This window comes from Pseudophryne corroboree, chromosome 3 (assembly GCF_028390025.1).
Source record: "Pseudophryne corroboree isolate aPseCor3 chromosome 3, aPseCor3.hap2, whole genome shotgun sequence".
NCBI lineage: Eukaryota > Metazoa > Chordata > Amphibia > Anura > Myobatrachidae > Pseudophryne > Pseudophryne corroboree.
This window is the reverse complement of record NC_086446.1, coordinates 722,563,258-722,585,144: the sequence shown is the minus strand read 5'-3', so window position 1 is coordinate 722,585,144 and position 21,887 is coordinate 722,563,258. Positions and strand designations below refer to the sequence as shown.

At 46.5% G+C, this 21,887-nt stretch overlaps 1 long non-coding RNA gene across 1 annotated transcript in view; it reads right to left on the bottom strand.

The window, feature by feature from the left end:
• Nucleotides 1-442: 442 nt before the first annotated feature.
• The window catches only part of LOC135058200 (uncharacterized), a 41,541-nt gene continuing 20,096 nt past the window's right edge, over nt 443-21,887 (bottom strand). The window contains exons 2-3 of the long non-coding RNA XR_010244672.1: nt 15,113-15,272; nt 443-2,324 (exon numbers count right to left, since the gene is read on the bottom strand). This is a non-coding gene — a long non-coding RNA (uncharacterized LOC135058200). The remainder of the gene's footprint in view (nt 2,325-15,112; nt 15,273-21,887) is intronic.

Here is a 21,887-nt window from a genome sequence, read left to right as displayed (position 1 = left end):
GGAAGGGAAAAAAAGTTTATAGTCACACTTTTTCTTGCACTCCTATTTTCCATTTGTAAATCAAATGTTAAGAAATTCACCAGGTGTTTATTAACTGATATGCTTGGGTGCGGTTCTGTCTCTTTATAAGAGTGGGCCAGGGCCTAAACCAGAGGTTCTCAAATGTGGTCCTCAAGGTACCCCAACTGTCCAGCATTTATGTATGTCCATGTTTGGCCACAGGTGACTAATTAGTACCTCAGTCAATTTGATTTAGCCATCTGTACTGAGCCATGGATATACTTAAAACCTGGACCGTTGGGGTGCCCCGAGGACTGTGTTTGAGAACCTCTGGCCTAAACCCATGATAGAAGCATACTGCGCATTTAAAATCCAAAGTATGCCTGAGAGCAATGCTCATATCCTTGAAAGTCAGTGTAGGGACTGACCAAAACGGAGTGGCCATAAAGGGTCAGCTTAACAAACTATTGCAATTTTTTGGAATTAACATTTCCTGAGGTCAGATGAATTACAGTTTGAAGTGTTATTAGGAGAGTGGTGAATTTGTGTGATTTTTATTTTATTTAAGAAACAAAAAATTACAATTGTCACAGTTTGTGATATTTGACGGGCAAATGTATGGGTGTGTTAGATAGTTTTTGGGTTGGAATGAATGTGTTCTTTGGGAATGGGTTGGTCGGGCTTTTGGAAACATCAGTATCAGAGGTAGTAAATGTATTATAGAACTATACTATGACAAGGATGCAGACAGTGGAGCTGTATTGCTTAATTCTGAAGTGGATAATTGGTTATTGCTATTTCTCTCTTTGGGTTGTTGTTTTTTTTAAACTGATCAACACAACTAATAAAAAAGGTGAACAGAACACTATTAGTTTACCTTCTAAATTAGATAAAGGGCCCAAAACATTTATTTTAAAATCAATTTTATTTATTTTTTTATTATATTTTTCCTACAGGTTTAGTTGTTTGATCAAGTTTGATTAAGTCGCTTGTATTTGGGAGAGCAGCACTCTGTGCTCCCTCCTATGCTGCATACACTTTTTGGCACTAGGACCCAGAGTCTGCAAGGAGGCGCGACCTCCAACCTGATGTGCTACTGCACACATACAGACTGCTGCCATCTTTACTTTGTAAGAGTGTCACAGTAGCTCCTAGAGGTGAGGCACACAGATACCTGCTATCCAGGGCATCACTTTGCTCTATGCACCCTGTGCAGTGTAAATGCCACTTACAAAAACGGGCATAACCTCATGGCAAGGGAGCGTGGCCTCGTAGCACAACCCCCATGTCATCCCGGAGATGCTGGCCTGCTCCTGTAGACTGTCTGGCTGCTCTGCCGACTTCTACACTGTGACAGGAGCCAGCATTTTGGTGTCACCCCTTAGTGATGCCACTGCCTGCTATTACCCTGTGTTTGATTCCGCTTCTGTTGCTACTGTGGACCTAAATGGGGGGGGGGGGGGGGGTATGCAATTGGCTAGGCGTAAATAACGGAGCATTTTGCTATTTTTAGGGTGAATGGAAATTCGCCATATGCAATCAGAGGGCCGGATTTTCGTCTAGGCGAAATTTGTGGCAGGGGCAGAAAACACGTGGATTGACAAATCCATGTGTTTTCCGTTGAAAACGTAGGCCATTTTCACCGACTTTGAGGCATTTATCGCCAATGCCTTTTCACTTTAAAAAAAAAAAAGGTGAAAAGGCTTTGGCGAAATTGCCTTAAAAATGGACGAAAATGGCCCTAATTGAATATTCAGTGAGGCGAACTCATTAGCTCCAAAATGATCGGAGCTAATTGCATACCACCCATATCCTGTAGCTGCTGTTTATCAATAAACCCAGCATAGTTAAGAATTCTGTGTGTGGCCAGTCACTTTCCACAGCTGTGCCCCTATTGTGACCACCATTCCAATAGGCTATATATCAACAGCTTGTAGAAGCATTGTGCTCACTTTTGTCATGTTTGCTTGAAATGCACTTTTCTCTCTTTGTTATGGTTGACAGGAATGACATCACAACCCTTCTGTGTGTGGATCGTACTATGTTTCCTCGTTGTTCACAGTTGTTGTCTGTCCCTCAAATAAAAAGTTATTTGAAATTATGTGAGGTCAAAATAGTCTCTGGTTATCTTTCCCCAACTTTCGCAGCGCTATTGCACAGTTCCTAGAGTGAGGGCTCGTTAAAACGGACCTACAGCAATTTACCACCGATCCACTTTTCAGTGCTTTTTGTAGGTTCAGCTCTTTGATATTATCTTGTCATTGTTCACAAATTACTTTCGGCTCTTCCATGAAGAAAAATAATTGACCACTTGACATTCTTTTCTGCAAATGACAACAGTTTTATTTTGTTACTTCAACATCTGCTCTGCAGAATATCATGTTCTGGAGTTTGCTTATTTGAGCAACTATATGCTGTAAATGAATAACTGCGGTTAATTCACATATAATAGCACAATTCAATAAACGAAAATAATGAGAAAATGTCACTTAAATGTTATTAAGAAAGACCATGAATAATATATTTAAATTGGGGGAAAAGTGAAAGAAAAAAAGAGAATATAACATTATGCATAACATAAAGCATATAATACTGAATAAAGCTTGCATTTAGTACATCTAAATTGACTTATACATAAGCTTGCCATAAGATCCATATACCGTATATACTCGAGTATAAGCCGACTTTTTCAGCACTTTTTTTTTGTGCTGAAAAAGCCCCCTCGGCTTATACTCGAGTCAGCGTTATATGCCCCACAGTGCCATGTGTGCCAGATATGCCCCACAGTGCCAGATATGCCCCACAGTGCTAGATACTTACCCTCCGTCGCTCCCGCGCTGTCGTCTGAAGGAGGGACACGGAGAGCGCAGCGCGCGGCTCTCCTGTGTCCCTTCTTCATCTCCGGCGGCAGCGGCGTCTGTGTGGTAAAGGAAGTGCACGAACTGGCACTTCCTTTAACACACGCCGCTGCCGCCGGAGACGCAAGAGGGACACAGGAGAGCCGCGCGCTGCGCTCTCCGTGTCCCTCCTTCAGAGACAGCGCGGGAGCGACGGAGGGTAAGTATCTAGCACTGTGGGGCATATCTGGCACATCTGGCACTGTGGGGCATATCTGGCACACCTGGCACTGTGGGGCATATCTGGCACACCTGGCACTGTGGGGCATATCTAGCACTGTGGGGCCCATCTGGCACTGTGGGGCACATCTGGCACTGTGGGGCATATCTGGCACTGTGGGGCATATCTGGCATATCTGGCACTGTGGGGTATATCTGGCACTGTGGGGCATATCTGGCACATCTGGCACTGTGGGGCATATCTGGCACATCTGGCACTGTGGGGCATATCTGGCACTATGAGGTCTGTGTACGGGTAGAGCTGCATTTCCCACCCTAGGCTTATACTCGAGTCAATAAGTTTTCCCAGGTTTTTGTGGTAAAATTAGGTGCCTCGGCTTATATTCGGGTCGACTTATACTCGAGTATATACGGTACTCTGGGACACCTATGATTTATACAGGTTCTTTGGCTGTCTAAATTCCTACCTGCATTCTACCTGGATTTAATCAGCCACAGAACTTGTGTAAGTCATACTGTAGATTAAAGGGATATAATATCATACTGTAGGTGTCCCATATTAAAAGTATATTGTTGCAAGTCTATTTACAGTTTATAGATATTAGTGATGTGCACCGGACATTTTTCGGGTTTTGTGTTTTGGTTTTGGATTCGGTTCCGCGGCCGTGTTTTGGATTCGGACGCGTTTTGGCAAAACCTCACCGAAATTTTTTTGTCGGATTCGGGTGTGTTTTGGATTCGGGTGTTTTTTTACAAAAAACCCTAAAAAACAGCTTAAATCATAGAATTTGGGGGTCATTTTGATCCCATAGTTTTATTAACCTCAATAACCATAATTTCCACTCATTTCCAGTCTATTCTGAACACCTCACACCTCACAATATTATTTTTAGTCCTAAAATTTGCACCGAGGTCGCTGGATGGCTAAGCTAAGAGACACAAGTGGCCGACACAAACACCTGGCCCATCTAGGAGTGGCACTGCAGTGTCAGGCAGGATGGCACTTCAAAAAAATAGTCCCCAAACAGCACATGATGCAAAGAAAAAAAGAGGCTCCCCAAGGTCGCTGTGTGACTAAGCTAAGCGACACAAGTGGCCGACACAAACACCTGGCCCATCTAGGAGTGGCACTGCAGTGTCAGGCAGGATGGCACTTCAAAAAAATAGTCCCCAAACAGCACATGATGCAAAGAAAAAAAGAGGCGCACCAAGGTCGCTGTGTGACTAAGCTAAGCGACACAAGTGGCCGACACAAACACCTGGCCCATCTAGGAGTGGCACTGCAGTGTCAGGCAGAATGGCACTTCAAAAAAATTGTCCCCAAACAGCACATGATGCAAAGAAAAATGAAAGAAAAAAGAGGTGCAAGATGGAATTGTCCTTGGGCCCTCCCACCCACCCTTATGTTGTATAAACAGGACATGCACACTTTAACGAACCCATCATTTCAGCGACAGGGTCTGACACACGACTGTGACTGAAATGACTGGTTGGTTTGGGCCCCCACCAAAAAAAGAAGCAATCAATCTCTCCTTGCACAAACTGGCTCTACAGAGGCAAGATGTCCACCTCATCATCATCCTCCGATTCCTCACCCCTTTCACTGTGTACATCCCCCTCCTCACAGATTATTAATTCGTCCCCACTGGAATCCACCATCTCAGGTCCCCGTGTACTTTGTGGAGGCAATTGCTGCTGGTGAATGTCTCCACGGAGTAATTGATTATAATTCATTTTGATGAACATCATCTTCTCCACATTTTCTGGAAGTAACCTCGTATGCCGATTGCTGACAAGGTGAGCGGCTGCACTAAACACTCTTTCGAAGTACACACTTGTGGGAGGGCAACTTAGGTAGAATAAAGCCAGTTTGTGCAAGGGCCTCCAAATTGCCTCTTTTTCCTGCCAGTATACGTACGGACTGTCTAACGTGCCTACTTGGATGCGGTCACTCATATAATCCTCCACCATTCTTTCAATGGTGAGAGAATCATATGAAGTGACAGTAGACGACATGTCAGTAATCATTGGCAGGTCCTTCAGTCCGGACCAGATGTCAGCACTCGCTCCAGACTGCCCTGCATCACCGCCAGCGGGTGGGCTCGGAATTCTTAGCCTTTTCCTCGCACCCCCAGTTGCGGGAGAATGTGAAGGAGGAGATGTTGACGGGTCACGTTCCGCTTGACTTGACAATTTTGTCACCAGCAGGTCTTTGAACCTCTGCAGACTTGTGTCTGCCGGAAAGAGAGATACAACGTAGGTTTTAAATCTAGGATCGAGCACGGTGGCCAAAATGTAGTGCTCTGATTTCAACAGATTGACCACCCGTGAATCCTGGTTAAGCGGATTAAGGGCTCCATCCACAAGTCCCACATGCCTAGCGGAATCGCTCTGTTTTAGCTCCTCCTTCAATGTCTCCAGCTTCTTCTGCAAAAGCCTGATGAGGGAAATGACCTGACTCAGGCTGGCAGTGTCTGAACTGACTTCACGTGTGGCAAGTTCAAAGGGTTGCAGAACCTTGCACAACGTTGAAATTATTCTCCACTGCGCTTGAGTCAGGTGCATTCCCCCTCCTTTGCCTATATCGTGGCCAGATGTATAGGCTTGAATGGCCTTTTGCTGCTGCTCCATCCTCTGAAGCATATAGAGGGTTGAATTCCACCTCGTTACCACCTCTTGCTTCAGATGATGGCAGGGCAGGTTCAGGATTGTTTGGTGGTGCTCCAGTCTTCTGTACGCGGTGGCTGAATGCCGAAAGTGGCCCACAATTCTTCGGGCCACCGACAGCATCTCTTGCACGCCCCTGTCGTTTTTTAAATAATTTTGCACCACCAAATTCAATGTATGTGCAAAACATGGGACGTGCTGGAATTTGCCCAGATGTAATGCACGCACAATATTGCTGGCGTTGTCCAATGTCACAAATCCCCAGGAGAGTCCCATTGGGGTAAGCCATTCTGCGATGATCTTCCTCAGTTTCCGTAAGAGGTTGTCAGCTGTGTGCCTCTTCTGGAAAGCGGTGATACAAAGCATAGCCTGCCTAGGAACGAGTTGGCGTTTGCGAGATGCTGCTACTGGTGCCGCTGCTGCTGTTCTTGCTGCGGGAGGCAATACATCTACCCAGTGGGCTGTCACAGTCATATAGTCCTGAGTCTGCCCTGCTCCACTTGTCCACATGTCCGTGGTTAAGTGGACATTGGGTACTACTGCATTTTTTAGGACACTGGTGAGTCTTTTTCTGAGGTCTGTGTACATTTTCGGTATCGCCTGCCTAGAGAAATGGAATGGTATTTGGTACCGGGGACACAGTACCTCAATCAAGTCTCTAGTTGCCTCTGAATTAACGGTGGATACCGGAACCACGTTTCTCACCGCCCAGGCTGCCAAGGCCTGAGTTATCCGCTTTGCAGCAGGATGACTGCTGTGATATTTCATCTTCCTCGCAAAGGACTGTTGGATAGTCAATTGCTTACTGGAAGTAGTACAAGTGGTCTTCCGACTTCCCCTCTGGGATGACGATCGACTCCCAGCAGCTACAACAGCAGCACCAGCAGCAGTAGGCATTACACTCAAGGATACATCGGAGGAATCCCAGGCAGGAGAGGACTCGTCAGACTTGCCAGTGACATGGCCTGCAGTACTATTGGCTTTCCTGGGTAAGGAGGAAATTGACACTGAGGGAGTTGGTGGTGTGGTTTGCAGGAGCTTGGTTAGAAGAGGAAGGGATTTAGTGGTCAGTGGACTGCTTCCGCTGTCACCCAAAGTTTTTGAACTTGTCACTGACTTATGATGAATGCGCTACAGGTGACGTATAAGGGAGGATGTTCCGAGGTGGTTAACGTCCTTACCCCTACTTATTACAGCTTGACAAAGGCAACACACGGCTTGACACTTGTTGTCCGCATTTGTGTTGAAATAATTCCACACCGAAGAGCTGATTTTTTTTGTATTTTGACCAGGCATGTCAATGGCCATATTCGTCCCACGGACAACTGGTGTCTCCCTGGGTGCCTGACTTAAACAAACAACCTCACCATCAGAATCCTCCTTGTCAATTTCCTCCCCAGCGCCAGCAACACCCATATCCTCATCCTGGTGTACTTCAACAGTGACATCTTCAATTTGACTATCAGGAACTGGACTGCGGGAGCTCCTTCCAGCACTTGCAGGGGGCGTGCAAATGGTGGAAGGCGCAAGCTCTTCCCGTCCAGTGTTGGGAAGGTCAGGCATCGCAACCGACACAATTGGACTCTCCTTGGGTATTTGTGATTTAGAAGAACGCACAGTTCTTTGCTGTGCTTTTGCCAGCTTAAGTCTTTTAATTTTTCTAGCGAGAGGATGAGTGCTTCCATCCTCATGTGAAGCTGAACCCCTAGCCATGAACATAGGCCAAGGCCTCAGCCGTTCCTTGCCACTCCGTGTCGTAAATGGCATATTGGCAAGTTTACGCTTCTCCTCAGACGCTTTTAATTTAGATTTTTGGGTCATTTTACTGAACTTTTGTTTTTTGGATTTTACATGCTCTCTACTATGACATTGGGCATCGGCCTTGGCAGACGACGTTGATGGCATTTCATCGTCTCGGCCATGACTAGTGGCAGCAGCTTCAGCACGAGGTGGAAGTGGATCTTGATCTTTCCCTATTTTAACCTCCACATTTTTGTTCTCCATTTTTTAATGTGTGGAATTATATGCCAGTAACTATCAATAGCAATGGCCTACTACTATATATACTGCGCACAACTGAAATGCACCACAGGTATGGATGGATAGTATACTTGACGACACAGAGGTATGTAGAGCAGTGGCCTTCCGTACCGTACTGCTATATATACTGGTGGTCACTGTCAGCAATCTGCAAAACTAAAATGCACCACAGGTATAGAATGTAAATGGATAGTATACTTAATGACGACACAGAGGTAGGTACAGCAGTGGCCTTCCGTACTGCTATATATAGTATACTGGTGGTCACTGTGTCAGCAAACTGCAAAACTAAAATGCACCACAGGTATAGAATGTAGATGGATAGTATACTTAATGACGACACAGAGGTAGGTACAGCAGTGGCCTTCCGTACCGTACTGCTATATATAGTATACTGGTGGTCACTGTGTCAGCAAACTGCAAAACTAAAATGCACCACAGGTATAGAATGTAGATGGATAATAAGATTTTACTCACCGGTAAATCTATTTCTCGTAGTCCGTAGTGGATGCTGGGAACTCCGAAAAGACCATGGGGAATAGCGGCTCCGCAAGAGTCTGGGCACAACTAAAAGAAAGCTTTTAGACTACCTGGTGTGCACTGGCTCCTCCCACTATGACCCTCCTCCAAGCCTCAGTTAGGATACTGTGCCCGGAAGAGCTGACACAATAAGGAAGGATTTTGAATCCCGGGTAAGACTCATACCAGCCACACCAATCACACCGTATAACACGTGATACCATATCCAGTTAACAGTATGAAACATAACTGAGCCTCTCAAAAGATGGCTCATAACAATAACCCGTTAGTGAACAATACCTATGTACAATTATTGCAGACAATCCGCACTTGGGACGGGCGCCCAGCATCCACTACGGACTACGAGAAATAGATTTACCGGTGAGTAAAATCTTATTTTCTCTAACGTCCTAGTGGATGCTGGGAACTCCGAAAAGACCATGGGGATTATATCAAAGCTCCCAAACGGGCGGGAGAGTGCGGATGACTCTGCAGCACCGAATGAGAGAACTCAAGGTCCTCCTCAGCCAGGGTATCAAATTTGTAGAATTTTGCAAACGTGTTTGCCCCTGACCAAGTAGCAACTCGGCAAAGTTGTAAAGCCGAGACCCCTCTGGCAGCCGCCCAAGATGAGCCCACCTTCCTTGTAGAATGGGCTTTAACTGATTTAGGATGCGGCAGTCCAGCCGCAGAATGCGCCAGCTGAATTGTGCTACAAATCCAGCGAGCAATAGTCTGCTTAGAAGCAGGAGCACCCAGTTTGTTGGGTGCATACAGGATAAATAGCGAGTCACTTTTCCTGACTCCAGCCGTCCTGGAAACATACATTTTCAAGGCCCTGACTACGTCCAGCAACTTGGAATCCTCCAAGTCGCTAGTAGCCGCAGGCACTACAATAGGTTGGTTCAAGTGAAAAGCTGATACCACCTTAGGGAGAAACTGGGGACGAGTCCTCAATTCTGCCCTATCCATATGGAAAATCAGATAAGGGCTTTTAAATGACAAAGCCGCCAATTCTGATACACGCCTGGCCGAAGCCAAGGCCAATAACATGACCACTTTCCACGTGAGATATTTTAGATCCACGGTCTTTAGTGGCTCAAACCAATGTGATTTTAGGAAATTCAACACCACGTTGAGATCCCAGGGTGCCACTGGAGGCACAAAAGGGGGCTGAATATGCAGCACTCCTTTTACAAATGTCTGAACTTCAGGTAGTGAAGCTAGTTCTTTTTGGAAGAAAATCGACAGAGCCGATATCTGCACCTTAATGGAGCCTAATTTTAGGCCCATAGTCACTCCTGCCTGTAGGAAGTGCAGAAATCGACCCAGCTGAAATTCCTCTGTTGGGGCCTTATTGGCCTCACACCAAGCAACATATTTCCGCCATATGCGGTGATAATGCTTTACAGTTACATCTTTCCTGGCTTTAATCAGCGTAGGAATGACATCCTCCGGAATGCCCTTTTCCTTTAGGATCCAGTGTTCAACCGCCATGCCGTCAAATGCAGCCGCGGTAAGTCTTGGAACAGACAGGGCCCCTGCTGCAGCAGGTCCTGTCTGAGCGGCAGAGGCCATGGGTCCTCTGAGATCATCTCTTGAAGTTCCGGGTACCACGCTCTTCTTGGCCAATCCGGAACCACGAGTATTGTCCTTACTCCTCGTTTTCTTATTATTCTCAGTACCTTTGGTATGAGAGGCAGAGGAGGGAACACATAAACCGACTGGTACACCCACGGTGTCACTAGAGCGTCCACCGCTATCGCCTGAGGGTCCCTTGACCTGGCGCAATATCTCTCTAGTTTTTTGTTTAGGCGGGACGCCATCATGTCCACCTGTGGTTTTTCCCACTGGTTTACAATCATTTAAAAGACTTCTGGATGAAGTCCCCACTCTCCCGGGTGGAAGTCGTGCCTGCTGAGGAAGTCTGCTTCCCAGTTGTCCACTCCCGGAATGAACAGTGCTGACAGTGCTAGCACATGATTTTCCGCCCATCGGAGAATCCTTGTGGCTTCTGCCATTGCCGTCCTGCTTCTTGTGCCGCCCTGTCGGTTTACATGGGCGACCGCCGTGATGTTGTCTGACTGGATCAGTACCGGCTGGTGTAGAAGCAGGGGTTTTGCCTGACTTAGGGCATTGTAAATGGCCCTCAGTTCTAGAATATTTATGTGTAGGGAAGTCTCCTGACTCGACCATAATCCTTGGAAGTTTCTTCCCTGTGTGACTGCCCCCCAGCCTCGAAGGCTGGCATCCGTGGTCACCAGGACCCAGTCCTGTATGCCGAATCTGCGGCCCTCTAGAAGATGAGCACTCTGCAGCCACCACAGCAGAGACACCCTGGTTCTTGGAGACAGGGTTATCAGCCGATGCATCTGAAGATGCGATCCGGACCATTGGTCCAACAGGTCCCACTGAAAGATTCTGGCATGGAACCTGCCGAAAGGAATTGCTTCGTAAGAAGCCACCATCTTTCCCAGGACTCGCGTGCAGTGATGCACCGACACCTGTTTTGGTTTCAGGAGGTTTCTGACTAGAGACGGCAGCTCCATGGCTTTTTCTTCTGGGAGAAACACTTTTTTCTGGACTGTGTCCAGAATCATTCCCAGGAACAGTAGACGTGTCGTCGGAACCAGCTGTGACTTTGGAATATTTAGAATCCAACCGTGCTGGTGTAGCACCTCCTGAGATAGTGCTACTCCTACCAACAACTGCTCCTTGGATCTCGCCTTTATTAGGAGATTGTCCAAGTATGGGATAATTAAAACTCCCTTTTTTCGAAGGAGTATCATCATTTCCGCCATTACCTTGGTAAACACCCTCGGTGCCGTGGACAGACCAAACGGCAGCGTCTGGAATTAGTAATGGCAATTCTGTACCGCAAATCTGAGGTACTCCTGGTGAGGATGGTAAATGGGGACATGTAGGTAAGCATCCTTGATGTCCAGGGATACCATGTAATCCCCCTCCTCCAGGCTTGCAATAACTGCCCTGAGCGATTCCATCTTGAACTTGAATTTTTTTATGTATGTGTTCAAGGATTTCAAATTTAAAATGGGTCTCACCGAATTGTCCGGTTTCGGTACCACAAACAGTGTGGAATAGTAACCCCGTCCTTGTTGAAGTAGGGGCACCTTGACTATCACCTGCTGGGAATACAGCTTGTGAATTTCCTCTAGCACAGCCTCCCTGCCTGAGGGAGTTGTCGGCAAGGCAGATTTGAGGAAACGGCGGGGGGGAGACGCCTCGAATTCCAGCTTGTACCCCTGAGATACTACTTGAAGGATCCAGGGATCCACCTGTGAGCGATCCCACTGATCGCTGAAATTTTTGAGGCGGCCCCCCACCGTACCTGGCTACGCCTGTGGAGCCCCCGCGTCATGCGGTGGACTCAGAGGAAGCGGGGAAAGAATTTTGATTCTGGGAACTGGCTGCCTGGTGCAGCTTTTTCCCTCTTCCCTCGTCTCTGTGCAGAAAGGAAGCGCCTTTGACCCGCTTGCTTTTCTGAAGCCAAAAGGACTGTACCTGATAATACAGTGCTTTCTTAGGCTGTGAGGAAACCTGAGGTAAAAAAATTTCTTCCCAGCTGTTGCTGTGGATACGAGGTCCCAGAGACCATCCCCAAACAATTCCTCACCCTTATAAGGCTCTATGTGCCTTTTAAAGTCAGCATCGCCTGTCCAGTATCGGGTCTCTAATACCCTCCTGACAGAATGGACATTGCATTAATTCTGGATGCCAGCCGGCAAAATATCCCTCTGTGCATCCCCCATATATAAGACGACGTCTTATGTTCGCAAAATAGTATCCCTGTTTGACAGGGTTACAGACCACGCAGCAGCAGCACTATCTGCAGGTCTCAGTCTAGTACCGGAGTGTGTAAATACAGACTTCAGGATAGCCTCCTGCTTTTTATCAGCAGGTACCTTCAAAGTGGCCGTATCCTAAGACGGTAGTGCCACCTTTTTTGACAAACGTGTGAGCGCCTTATCCACCCTAGGGGATATCTCCCAGCGTAACTTATCCTCTGGCGGGAAAGGGTACCCCATCAGTAACTTTTTAGAAATTACCAGTTTCTTATCAGGGGAACCCACGCTTTTTCACCCTTCATTCACTCATTTGATGGGGGAACAAAACACTGCCTGCTTTTTCTCCCCAAACATAAAACCCTTTTTTAGTGGTACTTGGGTTAATGTCAGAAATGTGTAACACATTTTTTATTGCCGGGATCATGTAACGGATGTTCCTAGTGGATTGTGTATATGTCTCAACCTCGTCGACACTGGAGTCAGACTCCGTGTCGACATCTGTGTCTGCCATCTGAGGGAGCGGGCGTTTTTGAGCCCCTGATGGCCTTTGAGACGCCTGGGCAGGCGCGGGCTGAGAAGCCGGCTGTCCCATAGCTGTTACGTCATCCAGCCTTTTATGTAAGGAGTTGACACTGTCGGTTTATACCTTCCACCTATCCATCCACTCTGGTGTCGGCCCCACAGGGGACGACATCACATTTATCGGCATCTGCTCTGCCATCACCTAAGCCTCCTCAGCAAACGTGTCGACACAGCCGTACCGACACACCGCACACACACAGGGAATGCTCTGACTGAGGACAGGACCCCACACAGCCCTTTGGGGAGACAGAGAGAGAGTATGCCAGCACACACCAGAGCGCTATATAATTTAGGGATTAACACTATATTGAGTGAATTTTTCCCAATAGCTGCTTGTATATACAATATTGCGCCTAAATTTAGTGCCCCCCCTCTCTTTTTAACCCTTTTTGCCTGCAAACTACAGGGGAGAGCCTGGGGAGCTGTCTTCCAGCTATACTGTAAAGAGAAAATGGCACCAGTGTGCTGAGAGAGATAGCTCCGCCTGTTTTTCGCTGACTTTTCTCCCGCTTTTTTATGGATTCTGGCAGGGGTATTTATCACATATATAGCCTCTGGGGCTATATATTGTGATATATTTGCCAGCCAAGGTGTTTTTATTGCTGCTCAGGGCGCCCCCCCCCCCCCCCCAGCGCCCTGCACCCTCAGTGACCGGAGTGTGAAGTGTGTATGAGAAGCAATGGCGCACAGCTGCAGTGCTGTGCGCTACCTTGGAGAAGACAGAAGTCTTCATGCCGCCGATTTTCCGGACTTCTTCTTGCTTCTGGCTCTGTAAGGGGGACGGCGGCGCGGCTCCGGGACCAAACACCAAGGCCAGTTCCATGCGGTCGGTCCCTCTGGAGCTAATGGTGTCCAGTAGCCTAAGAAGCCCAAGCTAGCTGCAAGCAGGTAGGTTCGCTTCTTCTCCCCTTAGTCCCTCGTTGCAGTGAGCCTGTTGCCAGCAGGTCTCACTGTAAAATAAAAAACCTAAAATATACTTTCTTCTAAGAGCTCAGGAGAGCCCCTAGTGTGCATCCAGCTCGGCCGGGCACAAAAATCTAACTGAGGCTTGGAGGAGGGTCATAGTGGGAGGAGCCAGTGCACACCAGGTAGTCTAAAAGCTTTCTTTTAGTTGTGCCCAGACTCCTGCGGAGCCGCTATTCCCCATGGTCTTTTCGGAGTTCTCAGCATCCACTAGGACGTTAGAGAAAGTATACTTAATGACGACACAGAGGTAGGTACAGCAGTGGCTTTCCGTACTGCTATATATAGTATACTGGTGGTCACTGTGTCAGCAAACTGCAAAACTAAAATGCACCACAGGTATAGAATGTAGATGGATAGTATACTTAATGACGACACAGAGGTAGGTACAGCAGTGGCCTTCCGTACCGTACTGTTATATATACTGGTGGTCACTGTGTCAGCAAACTGCACAACTGAAATGCACCACAGGTATAGAATCTAGATGGATAGTATACTTAATGACGACACAGAGGTAGGTACAGCAGTGGCCTACTGTACCGTAATGCTATATATTATATACTGGTGGTCACTGGTCAGCAAAACTCTGCACTGTACTCCTCCTATATAATATTATACTGGTGGTCCCCAGTCCCCACAATAAAGCAGCACACTGAGCACAGATATGGAGTGTTTTTCAGGCAGACAACGTATACTGTTGGTCACTGTCAGCAAAACTCTGCACTGTACTCCTGCTATATAATACAGCTGCCCCCAGTCCCCACAATTAATCAGTGTGAGCACAGATATATGCAGCACACTGAGCACAGATATGGAGCGTTTTTTTCAGGCAGAGAACGGATAACTGGTGGTCACTGATCAGCAAAACTCTGCACTGTACTCCTCCTATATTATACAGCTGCTCCCCAGCCCTCCCCACAATTAAGCAATAGTGCACAATCAAGTTCAACAATAACGGAGAGGATGCCAGCCACGTCCTCTCCCTAACATTTCCAATGCACGAGTGAAAATGGCGGCGACGCACGGCTGCTTATATAGAATCCGAATCTCGCGAGAATCCGACAGCAGGATGATGATGTTCGGGCGCGCTCGGGTTACCCGAGCCATACGGGAGAATCCGAGTATGCCTCGGACCCGTGTAAAATGGGTGAAGTTCGGGGGGGTTCGGTTTCCGAGGAACCGAACCCGCTCATCACTAATAGATATATATATATATATATATATATATATACTGCAAGCCTGGGTCTGGCACTCCTCGTCCCTCCTGGGTGGCTGCTCCGGTGCCCTCCTTAAGCAACAGTGGCTTCAAATATAGACAATGGAAGGCGGCACTCGGAGACTGTCACAAGTACAAAACGTGCTTTAATTCATGTAAACGTTTCGGGAGACGTGCTCCCTTCCTCAGGACACAGCAAAACAAGTGCAAAAACCGTGCAATACAACATTTAAATACCTTACCTTCCCCTGGCCCGCCGTGGCCAGCGGCGTCCCGCTTCACGGCGACTACACTTCCGGGTTCGGATCTCCCCGCCCCTCCGGAGTGACGTCCTTCCGTGGGCGGGCGGCGCGGTCGCTGCAGGGTAAACACAGGAAGTGCACACACGTTGCCATGGGGATACTGAAATACATAAACAAACATAACTGGCTAACTACTGTGAAATCTACAACAAGACCATCAAAATGGAAAACAGTGTTAATATAAAAACCCCTGGTGCCTAGGACACACACTGCTTCAAATATGTGTGTGATCTGTAAACAAAATTTGGGTGCAGTGTTGAAATAAATAAATAAATACATAGTTGATACCTTCAGTATCATCTTCAAGGCTTATACATTATTCTCACTATAACCTGACCCAAATGGACAAACTAATATTGAAACGGTCAGATCACAGTCTCACACCTAGCGCAGGACTGGTTAACTCTTTATGACAAGTATATTATAGGGAACACTCATTCCCTACAGCCCCTAATTCTGTTTCTTTTCAACCCAACTAGCGGTAACAACTGATCACTGTTAATGTCCTGATTCTTCTTTCTGGCTCATAAGAAACAATTCAGGCTTAAGTACTCATTCAGACCTCGAGGATGGATCGTATCTAATTTATGGATACACCTCGCCTCGAGCTGTAACAGTTTTTGTGCTCGATTGCCTCCCCTCAATGTGTCTGGAACTTGGTCCACTATTTTGTATCGTACCGATGATAAATTATGACGCTTTTGTGCAAAGTGCCGTGCCACCGGTTGGTCACTATTGCCCGACACCAGTGCCGCCCTAATGGCAGACCGGTGCTGGGCCATCCTTTCTTTGAACAAGCACTGTGTCTTGCCCACGTAGTATAAACACGGGCAAATTAACACGTAAACGACAAATACTGAGCTGCATGTGAGTGTGCTTTGAATCCTGATCTTTTTCCCTGTATGGGGATGGGAAATGGAATCTCCCGTGAGCATGTAGCTGCAGGTTGTGCAGCCCAAGCATTTGTAACAGCCTGCTTTTCGTGTCATGAAATGACTAGTTGGCTGCATCTGCTTGAAACCTGTCACATCATTCTTTACAACAAGGTCTTTAATGTTGGCGCTACGTGTATATCCGGGCATGATTCTACTATTTTTCAACACTTGTAAACTGGGGTCTGAAGTTATCATCGGCCACATCTGTTTAACTTTTTTGCTAGTTCTTCTACTAGCTGTATTAAATTGGTTGACCCAGGCCACCTTAGGGGTCTGCTCTACAGGTTTTTTCACCCGGAGTAATTCCTCTCTGTTTTTGGATCTCGCTTTTGCACATGCATGTTTTAATAAGCCCAAGGGGTAACCTCTTTGGAGAAACCTATTGGTCATAATTTCTAATTGGACCTCCATGTCCTCAGGAGCCGTAGTTATTCTACACACACTGAGGTATTGGGAGTACGGTAAGCCTTGTACTAAAGTGGGTGGGTGGAAACTGTCATATCTGAGGAGTGTGTTACAGTCGGTAAGCTTGGTATACACCGTTGTCTGTAGGTCTCCACCTCGCAGCAAGATTTTAATATCCAAAAAACAGATTTCCGACTTATGAGTCGAGAGGGTAAACTTGACTGGGCTAGGGGACTGGTTATGTGCTTCTACCAACCTAGCCAAAGCCCTCTCGTCACCAGTCCAAAGTAGCAACAGATCATCTATATACCGCGTATATAGCTTAATCTGTGCAGCCACCTCACTGTCCTCAAAAAACACCTGTCGCTCCACCTCCCACATATAGGCATTGGCCAGCGAAGGGGCCACCGCTGACCCCATCGCACAGCCGGTGTTTTGTATGTAAAACTTGCCATTGAAAATAAAATAATTGTGAGTCAAAGTGTATTCCAATAAATTAATAAACAGATCCACGTCAGGGCCCCCATATAGTGGATTGTTAGTGATCAAATGTCTAACGGCTAATAGCCCCACCCGATGCGGTATACAGGTATATAAGCTAGTTACATCGAGCGTTGCTAAGACCGTACCTTCTTGTATGGGCCCCAACTGGGCAAATTGTCTCAACAGAGAACTGGAGTCTGTTAGGTGTGAAAAGGTGGCCTGAATACATGGTTGCAAAAAGAAATCTAGGTATATGGCAATAGATTCACAGAGCGAGCCCCCGGCCGAAATGATCGGCCGACCAGGCGGGTGCTGCGGATCTTTGTGAATCTTGGGGATTGAGTAAAAAACTGGGACCACCGGATGTGGACATACCAGTTTATTATATGTTTCATTAGTAATTAAACCCCCCATCTTGGCCTGTGTCAAAATATGGTCTACTTCAACCTTATACTTAGAGGTCGGATCACCCTCCAACAGACTATATGTATGGCTATCTGATAACAAACGACCACACTCAGCAATGTAATCACCAGTATCCAAGATGACAATCGCACCCCCTTTATCAGCGCCCCTAATGATTATGTCTTGCCTGACACTTAAATCCTTAAGGGCGCTGAATTCCTTTCTAGACATATTTCTATGAACATGGGGGGGAGGATCGTCCTGCAAGTGTTCCATCATGCGGGTGAAAGTTCTGATAGAGGCGTTGTGCGAAACTGGGTCGAACTTAGAGCCAGACTTTAACCGTTTGGGCTGAGGCGTAAACGTCCCCCTCTGTATCTGCTCTATATCTTTACTGAAATGTTCCTTAAGTTTCAACTTTCTATTGAATTTAAACGCTTCAACCTTCCATTGAAACGTGTCCGGAGATTTAGTGGGAACATAAGACAATCCTCTGCTAAGGACGCCGTGAAACGGGATGCCGCTGGCAGCGGCGGGGACAGGCGGGCCAGGGGAAGGTAAGGTATTTAAATGTTGTATTGCACAGTTTTTGCACTTGTTTTGCTGTGTCCTGAGGAAGGGAGCACGTCTCCCGAAACATCGACATGAATTAAAGCACGTTTTGTACTTGTGACTGTCTCCGAGTGCTGCCTTCCACTGTCTATATATATATATATATATATATATATATATATATATATTCTTTCCATTCTTTGGGGCTGATTCTAAGTGATGTGCAAAGGGGCTGTAGTTGCAGGCAGTCACAGAAGCCAGATCTGTTACCTTATGCTAATACAGTAGCAGTTAGTATAGTGGCAGATACACATAATGTCCCCAGTACTGCTAGGTACACCTAATGTCCCCAGTATAGTGCCAGATACACATAATGCCCCAGTATAGTGCCAGATACACATAATACCACCAGTATAGTGCCAGATGCACATAAAGTCCCCAGTACTACCAGATACACATACTGCCCTCAATATAGTGCCAGATACACATAATGTCCCCAGTACTACCAGATACACATACTGTCCCCAGTATAGTGCCAGATACACATAATGCCCCCAGTATAGTGCCAGTTACATATAATGCCCACAGTAGTGCCAGATTCACAAATTGTTCCCAGTACTACCAAATACACACACTGCCCTCAATATAGTGCTAGATACACATAATGCCCCCAGTATAGTGCCAGATACACATAATGTCCCCAGTATAGTGCCAGATACACATAATGCCCCCAGTAGTGCCAGGTACACATAATGCCCCTAATATAGTGCTAGATACACATCATGCCCCCAGTATAGTGCCAGATACACATAATGTCCCCAGTATAGTGCCAGATACACATAGTGCCCCTAATATAGTGCTAGATACACATAATGCCCCCAGTATAGTGCCAGATACACATAATGTGCCCAGTATAGTGCCAGATACACATAGTGCCCCTAATATAGTGCTAGATACAAACAATGCCCCCAATATAGTGGCAGATACACATAATGTGCCCAGTATAGTGCCAGATACACATAATGCCCCCAGTAGTGCCAGGTACACATAATGCCCCAGTATAGTGCCAGGTACACATAATGCCCCCAATATAGAGCCAGATAAACATACTGTCCTCAATAGTGCTAGTTACACATAATGCCCTAGTAGTGCTGCTTACACAAATTGCCCCAAATATTGCTCACCGCCACCTCTACTGGGCTGGGTTTTGCTGCTGCTGGCCTCCATGTCCAAAGAAAGGAGAGCACAGCCACAGCACGTGACTCTCCTGCCCATCAGTAAGTCTAGTCTCCTGTCTCCAGCGGGCATCTCAAATATGGTGCCGGTTCAGGAGACACTCAAAGCTTCCAGTCCAGCAGCCAATCAGAAGCCACCACTGCTGGTTTGTGAGCTCTGAAAAATGTAAAGTTGCTATGCGCCCTTAAAAACCTGGCGCCCAGTTCGACCACTCCTGTCTAACATGTCAAATGCCATCTCTGTGAGTTATTTAGCTTATGCTGTATGCAAAATCTTGCCATTTACATCCATGAATAGAGATCCATGTGATTGAAAATCAGCTCCTTTTGCTTCAGTGTCGACATAGCCAATGGGGAACATGTAATGGACAGTGATTTGTCAAAATTGCCTACTGTCTGCAATATTTGCAGTGGAATTTAAACCTAAATGTAATTTTTTTTTTTACCGTGGCCGCCACCCCTCGAGGATTAGGGTTAGGGAAGGGGAGGGTACAAAATATCCCGTGTCCGGATGCCATACCGAACCCTTTTTATTCTAGTATATTCTAATGCAGGGGTGCTGAGAGAGGGGAGAGCAGGTAGCAGGTACTAGTTACCCAGGCTTATAGGAGAGGCCCGGTGGGGGCCCAGGTCTGCCACGCCCCCCCCCCCACACACACACACACACACACACACACACTTCTTATCTGTCAGCAGCAGCCTCTCTCCTCAGCCCAGCACACACTGTGCATTCTCTCTCTGCCTGCAGAGTCCAACACTCTCTCCCAACCCTCCTCAATCTGCCCCTCAGTGAGGGGTGCTCAGAGACCCCTGAGTAGCATGCACTTAGTGTTTTTTCATATATATTTTTTGTAGGGGTCATGGCCAAGCCTATACTATTTACCCACACCCTCCACGTACCTAGACCTGGCCCCATTCTCTACAGCCGTGTTCTAATGCATTTGTACTGTATAAGCGGCTCCAAGCCTGACTCGAACTGGCTGATGATAATGACACGTGTTCTTTAAAGATGAGAACAAGATTCATATTGAAATACACTGGAAATGGAAGAAACATTTTATTGAAACTTTGGCAGCGGAACAAGTGCAGAAGCTACAGAGCACCGCTCGGGACATTATGAAAGGAAATCCTGTGTTGTTGGCATGGCTTTTAAAGGCACATAGGGACTTCAGAGGAAAGCTGCTGACATCCAAAGAGGAAGGAGAGAAAGTGATGTTCTCAATGGAGTTAATGTACAGTATGTAGAAAAATTCATACAAGAGATCATAACACTCCATTTGTTGGCTGCCAATTCTCCCTGCTGCTCAGACATGACAGATACTGTACACAGGCTCATATACTAGGAAAATTGTCACAGTGAAAATGTAGGTTTTCTCTTCCTGCATGATGACATCTCCCTAATTCTCACTGCATATGTGGCACCCCGTAAAAAATAGTGTGTGCCCCTTTAGGTGTGTGAACAAGTGGTTGCAAACCTGGGAGCGTTACTGGCACAGCAGACATTAACCAGAGCTGGTCATGTGTCCTGATGTGTGAGGTGGTGAGATTGGTGAAAGGAGGAGGAGCAAGTGAAGCCTTGTGGAAACAAGGAGAGTGACGTGGTTGGAGCTGGAGCCATTGCAGGCAGGAGATGCATATGTGAGGAGGGGAGCAGAGTTGTGAAGCCAGAAAGCCAGGCAGTCACACAGGTGGTGGCTGTAACCAGTGCTGAAGAGTAAGGTAGCGGGGTGCTTATTCGGAGAGTGCTGAGAACTAGGAGAGTGGACGTGGGAGACAGACGCTGCCGAGATTAAGCAGGTGTGCGGATGCCGTGGCCATCTTGATCAAGTGGGACACCACATGGAGACGGACATGGGACGCAGAGGAGCTATACTGAAAGTCTGCGTGAACTAAATTACTATGCTGAACTATAGGAGGGTGAGTGCTAAACCCCATTTTCCTCACACATATACACCACTCAGCTACCACACTGAAAGAGTGACTGGAAGCATAATACAGACACCTGCCATAGACTAACCCTAATTTAAAGACAGTGCCTTCAGTAGTATATTGATATTGCTATAGAAATATTTCACCAAGTTGGTGACATATTTGTCACACAAGCTTTGTGCATAATTGGAATACAGTGACACTGTCTATCCTGACACAGAGATAGGCCTCTAATTCCTGGGCTCATATATCATCAAGAAGGTATTTAACCTTTTTGCGCAGAAGTTCAGTCTCAACTTCAGGATCGCTGTGGTAGATGTGTCCATATATATCTTTGCTATATCCCGCCAAGTATGGCATGCCATAGACTCAGAGATTTAGCCATGCCTTGTGATTTTTCTTAATGTCCTACTTTAATATGTTACTTTATACCTATTCTATTATAGCAAACAAAAATGTTAAAATCCATCGTTACCCGTAAAAATCAGCTTAGCCGTGTCTTGCATGTTGTGCCAAATTGAGCAAAATAGCAAAGATGTAAGTGGACACATCTGTACTTTAGGATCGATGAGCTTCAATGCTTAAATTGCCAGTAAAGATCAGGACTGTGTATAGGGACAATAAAGGAAAAATATAGTATCCTTTTTATGAGCCTCAGAGACCTTAATCAGTTTTTTGCAAACTATTCTTTTTTTTTCCCATTATACTCTTCTTCATTGTTTTTGTGAATATTGCACTAATTATTATTAGTGATTATATGATTATAAATTG